Below are 7,890 nucleotides of genomic sequence, written 5' to 3'. Positions count from 1 at the left end.
ATAATAACCCCTGAGGACTAGGATATAAAGTGGTTATGAAAAAAATTATATAGCTATCGTCCACCAGATACAACAGACGCAGCTAAGCTACAAGCAATAGTTGAAGGTCTCTTCCCGCAGAGAGCTGATATAACCTATACAGTACAAGATAGTGAGCCACAGAATGAAATACCTGAGGTTAGCAGGCAAGAATTGGAAGTGGTATGCAAAGGTTTGAAACTAACCAAGGCACCTGGAGTAGATGGAATACCAAACCTGGCACTAAAGATGGCCACAGAAACCAACGCTGATTCATTCAGGGAAGTGTTCAACGCATGTATAAAGGAGAGAACATTCCCCCAGATATGGAAAATACAAAGGTTGGTGCTTATACCAAAGGGCAATAACGTACAAGATGCATCAGGCTACCGCCCGCTATTTATGATTGATACGGCCGGTAAACTTTTGGAAAAGATAATTAGCCGAAGACTAGAAGAAGCCTTGAATGGCAATGGTTTATCAGATAGACAATTTGGTTTTCGGAAGGCACGCTCCACAATAGAGGCCGTGGAAGCAGTCATACCCATAGCAAAAGATGCCATTAAAGGAGACCGTTGGCTCGAAGGAGACAAAGAATACTGTGTCATCATTACATTAGACGTTAAAAACGCATATAACTCAGCGGACTGGGACACTGTTCTAGCAGCACTTCAAGGGAAAGACGTTCCAAAGTACCTAGTAGAATTAATCGTTGACTATTTTAAAGAGAGAGTGCTTTTGTATTACACAGACAGAGGCACAAAGTCATACCAAGTAACAGCAGGGGTACCACAGGGCTCGGTACTGGGTCCAATATTGTGGAACATTATATATGACGGAGTGTTGAGACTTGAGCTCCCAGAAGGCGCAGAAATAATTGGATTTTCTGATGACATCGCGCTGGTGGTTAAAGGGAAACATATAGAAAAGATACAATCAACATGCAACGATGCGGTCGCTATGGTAAGGAGCTGGATCACAAGTGTAGGCCTCAAACTTGCTGATCATAAAACTGAAGTCCTTCTTGTAAGCAGCAGGAAAAAGATTGAGTACATTACAATAACTGTTGGCAATGAGCGAGTCACATCAAAACAAGCAATCAAGTATCTTGGAGTAATGATTGACAATAGACTCACCTTCAAAGAGCATTTACGATATGTTGCTGCAAAATGTGCGAAAACAACGTGTGCACTATCGCGAATAATGCCCAATATAGGTGGACCTAGACAACAGAAGAAGCAGTTACTCACAAATGTACTTACAAAGTCTATTGCTATATATGCGGCTCCCATATGGGCAGATGCAATGAATAAAAAGACGTACAGATCAGGAGTAGACGCAGCCTACAGAAGATGCGCTCTCAGAGTTGTTTCCGCATTCCGTACAGTATCTACTGACGCGGCCATGGTTATTGCCGGAATGATGCCACTACAGCAGGAAGCAGAAATTGAAAAGGAAAAGCATGTAGCAAAAAGAATTAGGGTTACAAACTTCAATCAGCTCAATGAAGAAGCATTGAATAAGTGGCAACAGAGTTGGGATATATCCACAAAAGGAAGATGGACGCATAGGCTCATTCCGAAGATAAGTGATTGGACCAACAGAAAGCATGGGCAGGTGAACTACTACCTAACCCAGATGTTAACTGGACACGGCTGCTTCAGAGCATATCTTTTTAAGTTCAAACATGACGAAGACGACACGTGCCCAGCATGTCCATATACAAAAGAAACGGTGGAACATGTGTTCTTTGATTGCCCGAGATATGAGAGCCACCGCAGCTCCTTGGCAAGAGCAACCAGAGAGCAGGTCACACCTGATAACATCATCCAACTGATGTTAAAGTCAACAGAAATCTGGAACCTGGTGTGTATTTTTGCGAAAGAAATCACAGAAGAACAGAGAGCAGCAGAGAGAACTAGAAGAGCAGTAAGAGATGACAGCAATCGCTGAATCACCACCCTCCGAAGTAATGCTTAAAGGTGGTTCCGGAGGGATTTATGGTTAGAAGAGACACGGTGTTAGGATGAGGTTTAGTACGTAGGCGCAAATATCAAGCAAAAGAGTAAGTCTTGGTTGCGAATCGTGCATGCTGGTAGTACGGGCTACCAGTATCTTTTGAAGATTCCACATCCCTTAGCTCGTATAGCTTAAAAAAAAAAAAAAACATTTGTGCTGTGCGACTGACTTATAAAAATGTGCACAATCAGATGTGCGAGAAAATTTTATGCTCGCATCGCACTGTGCGACAAAAAATTCTCTCTGCACACGAGTGTGTTGCTCATATTACGATTGCACAAATGTGCACAAATGTGCGATTGCTCAAACGTGCACAAATGTGCGATGCACAAACGTGCACAAATGTGCGATTTTGCGTTTGCACCCAAGGATGGAAAAAAATTACAGGAACTTCACAATTTTGTTTGAAATAGAAAATATTATTTTGTTGCAAATTTTGAAAAAATTGATATTTGCGTTCGTTGGGATCATAACTTATGTTAAAAATTGCATAAATTAACAAATATTTAAAGTAATTATTTTTGTTAATTAATGTTAACTAAAAATTATAACTGTCTTAACCTTATTTGTATTTTAACTTAAAATATTAGTTTTTTGTATATTACTTCCCAACTTTTGTGCATTTTTAAATGCAAATTTAGTAAGTGAACTTAAAGTATTTGTTTGGTAAGTTTTGCACCAGTTTAAGAGAAATAAAAACATATTTTATGAAGATTTTTTCATGCACAAAAAATATGTAATTAAAATTAAATATTTTTTAATAAGAAATTAAGATATTAAATTATTTCAATAACTTCGTTAAATTTAAGCTGTAATTAAAGATAAAAAATTAAGTGAAATCTAATAACAAAATTAATTTATGTTGTTGTAAAAAATATTTAATTTGCTTTTTATAACCTTACTAACGAATCTTAGTGTATAACTTACTATTTAATAAAATTTTATGAAGTAGTCCAAAATTGATATATTTAATTTTTTCAAAGTACGATCCATAGAACCGATCCTCTTTAGTTATAACATTTCGAAACAAATACTCTTTCTCTATTAAATTCATGTAACTATTTAACTCATATATCATAAACTATTTATATTTTATATTATAACAAAGTTTTCAAGTACATTGTGAAATTAACTTTATTCCCATGTTTTAAATTAATAAACCTTAAAATAAAAAGTAATATAAGCAATAAATGTAAATCTAATAATAAATTCAAAATTAAAATATAAATACAAAATCATTTCTTCAATAAAATTTTTCGCATTAAGACCAGAATTAATACAAATCAGTTTTCCGTACTATTTTGCTGCGATATTTGTCATAATATTGTGCGCTTTTAAATCATCATTTCACACAAATGTGCAGTAGACATTTCGTCTCCGCTGTTGTGTATAGCGCAACTATGTAAATGTAAACAAAAACAAATAATAAATTATGTCATGTATTTTTGAAAGTGCTTATGCACAAATTATTTTATATTAACTAATGTAATGCGATCGCACACGGAAGAACCACCGCAATGCAAGTAGAATATTTGGTCATAGCAAGTATGCAATTGCTATTTGACACTTTTCTTTTCTGTGCTACTATTCTGCACTTGTCGATATGACACACTTGAATGTGTCATAATATTTTCTAAGCATTGTCGTGGGTCAACCATTTTAGTGCCGCCGCAATTAAAATTATCAGGAAAATATTTGTAAATCATTGTAAAACATTTTTGTATAAATAGATTGGAAAATTGTTAATAAAATTCAGATTTTAAACTGAGCTCGAACAGCTTAAACAAAAGTCTCAAAACTTATTTTTGTCTCGGCATTCTTGGATGCCTAATAATGAGCAGATTTCTTCCTGCTAATCCTAATGAGAAGAAACTAATAAATTCGAAAATAAAAATCTTATAAAGATAAAATAAAAATAAAAATAATATATTTTGTATATGAAAACAAAATTTATTATTACATGGCGATCCTGACCACTCGAATCTAATCGAAGTCAAGCCAAAAAAAAGGGAAGTTCTAGGATCTAAATTCTCTCAAAAAATTATTATATTATATTTTCTCCCAAAACAACATACGTCAATTTTGTATGTCTTTACTTGAGGAATCTAAAAATATTTCCCAAGTTTGTATTTGATGACGTTGAAGAGTACATCCCTCAATGTATAAATGGTCTTCCAATAGAAGCTCCAAAATACATACCGGTGGACAAGACAGCTGGACCTAAGCCGTTAACAATCGAGCAGTATAAAGCGAGGCAGCAGAAGCCACAAGCAACACCAGTACCGAAGACACCAATAAAACCTAAAAGAAAAAGGGGCGGAAAGCAATACAATAAAAGAAAACAAATAGCAGTCCTTTATAGAGAATTGAATCTTGCCACATCTTCAGAAGACCAACTGTCAATAAAAAAAAAAAATAAGAGAGACAAGGAATGGGCAGTCAACCCACCAAGGAAGAGGTGATAAACAACACCAACAACAACAACAATAACAACAGTAATAACAGCATCAACGAGTTAGCTGATTCTAAAACAATTTTGTATTTTATATGTATTTTATTGTTGTATTTAGTATTATCCAAAGTAAACAATCATTATAAAAAATATGTCAAAAGACATGTTATTTTAAGCAATAACATGGTTTAAATTTGCTTAATAAAAAAAAAAAAAATATATATATGTTTTTAAAAAAAAAATTTTTTTTTATAAATATGAATAACTTTAATTGTTTTGTTTGTGGTAAAAGTTACCAAACAAGTAGAAAATTAAGCAGACATTTAGATAGAAAACACATTAAATTAATTAATTATGTAAATCGATTAATTAAAAATCTTCAAGAATAAGTAATTTTATTTAATGTACACTAAAGCTAATATATGAATTTCAACCATAATAATTATAAGTCTAATTATATTGTATTTAATAATAAGACTAGAAGGTCATACAAATAAGAGAATGTACTTCAAAAATTTTTACTTTATGAACTATAAATAAATATATATATGGAATTTACTGAAGCTAAACAAATATTAGAAAAGCTTAAGAAAAACCCCAATAGGTTATATTCTAGAGAATTTATAGAAAAAACAAAGGAAGAATTAGAAAATATCTGGTTAAAATATTTACCTCTAATAAAAGAATCTGATTTAGAAACTTATAAAAAAGCATTTAGTAATCTAAAAAATAATATAGAAAAATATCTCAAACAAAAAGCAGACATGGCTAGTTTTGATATTTCGACAGCTTCGAAAATAATACCCCAATTCAGTGGTGAACAACAATCACTATCTACTTTTCTTGGCATGATAGAATTTTATCATGACACCCTTAAAGAAGGAGTCGATAGAGAATCCTTGATTAAATTTGTTCTAGCAACCCGAATAACTGAGAAAGTTAAAAACAGAATTTTAACTGTTGTAAACCCATCTACACTTATAGCGTTGAAACAAATATTACATGACGCATATAAACCAAAGAAAAATACAGCACATATTCAAGGTGAACTTTCAAGATTATACCAAGGTAATATGAGCATAAACTCATATGCTTCCAAAATAGAATCCCTGATAGCAACTCTAAATGATATACAGATAACTGAACGAGGAGAACAGAACAGAGCGCTTATATTATCCATAAATGATGAAACTGGATTAAACACTTTTAAAAATGGCTTATCAGAACCATTTAGATCCGTGGTAATTGCAGCTCAACCAACAAAATTAATAGACGCAGTTAAATTAGCATCAAGCATCGATAATCCACAACAACACAGTATGATGCACTACCGTTCACATAATCAAAACACAAGATGGCAAAATAATCAACGGTCTAACCAGAATAGAAACAATTATAGAAGCATCCAGAACAGGAATCAAAGAAATGAAAATAATCAACAAACCAGTTCATTTAGAACTAGTCAACCCCAAAATAACAATCACCAACAATTTGGACAACAACGATCGAATAATTATCAGCGATCGAATAATTACCAACGATTTAATAACCACCAATGGTCAAATAATGGCAGACAACAGAATAATAGAGGAACAGACACAAGAAATAATAGGATACGTGTCATGAACAGGGAACAGGGAAACGAGTACAACCCCGGTACCAACAGAGAAACTACAGAATAGGCTACGCGGGGACAACAATAAATGATAATGGAGAATCAATACCCAATTATATTATACTACAGACTTTAAATAAAAAATTAAAATTCTTGTTAGATACTGGCGCAGATGTGTCAATATGTAAAAAACATTGTACAAATGACGAAGACATTGCAAGCGAACAATTATGTAAACTCACGGGAATAACTGACAGTCCAATCACAACATTAGGTACTACAAATTTAAATTTCAAAATAGTGAACGATTGCTTAAAGCATAAATTTCAAGTAGTAGGTGACGAATTTCCAATTCCTACTGATGGCATTCTAGGACGTGACTTTTTCAATAAATATTTTTCAAAGATTGACTACGAAACTTACACGTTCTCAATAAACACAAACGAAACTGAATACATTTTACCAATATCACACAAGAACCCTTCGTCAAAATTAACAAGAAGAAGAATATATTTAATGGATTATGATTTCAAACAAGGAAAAATGAATACAAATACTGATGCATTATCCAGAATCAGAATGGATTCGGATACACTTAAAGAAATGATTCCGAAAAATATTAATATTGTGACCAGAAGTAAAACGAAAACGAATAATGAAATGAATAAAGAAGAAAACGTAATCAAGCAGAATCAGAGTACAAATTACTCAGGGAATGGCCAACTCTACATGTGGAATTGTATTTCGATTTCTGATATTAGAAGATTACCTATATTAAAATTTGAGCTCAATAAAGAAAAGAATAAGAAAAGTTTGCCAATTATAAAGATTGAGAAAAATATTGTTAAAGTACAGTGTAGCAATAAGCCCAACTTGATTTTAGAATCAGTCCTGGATACGCTCACAAAAGTATTGAACAAAAATAATCTCAATAAAGTAGCATTATCTACTAAAGATATAGTATTCGAATACATTGATGAAAAAGAATTAATGAAAATATTTAATAGCATGCAAAAAGAAATAAAGAATAAAGGTCAGCAAACACCTATAAGTATATTATTATATAATCCACCAAGGAATGTCGTGGATAAATCGGAACAAATTGAATTAATAAAGAATTACCATACAAGTATTCACGGAGGTCACACCGGAATAAGAAGAACTATAGCTAAATTAAAACAGAAATACGTATGGAAAGGAATGAATAAAATGATAAAAGATTATATTTTAAAATGTGCATCATGTAATAAGAATAAAATAATAAGACATCATAAAGAAAAATTTGTCATAACTAACACTCCAACTTCACCGTTTGAAGTAATACAGATGGACACTGTAGGTCCACTAAGAATATCTAATGGGTACAGATACATTCTCACTATACAATGCGAATTAACTAAATATGTAGTCCCATTTCCTATACAGACAAAAGAAGCTCAAGAGATAGCAAGAGTCATGGTAGAAAAATTTATATTTAGATATGGTATTGTTAAGAAAATAAAAACAGATAGAGGTACAGAATTTCTCAATGAATTAATAAATGATATATGTAAGTTATTAGGTATAGAACATTTAAAATCCACTGCTTATCATCACGAAACATTAGGTTCTATAGAAAGAAACCATAGAGTATTAAACGAATATATGTTATCGTTTACAAACAATTTTGATTGGGATACTTGGATCCCATACTACACATTTTCATATAATATTACACCTCATTGTGTAACAAATTATTCACCTTTCGAATTAGTATATGGTAGAGTCGCGAATCTTCCAAATGAGA

Source organism: Teleopsis dalmanni, chromosome 1 (assembly GCF_002237135.1).
Source record: "Teleopsis dalmanni isolate 2A chromosome 1, ASM223713v2, whole genome shotgun sequence".
NCBI classification, from domain to species: Eukaryota; Metazoa; Arthropoda; class Insecta; order Diptera; family Diopsidae; genus Teleopsis; species Teleopsis dalmanni.
This window is presented reverse-complemented; position numbering follows the sequence as displayed.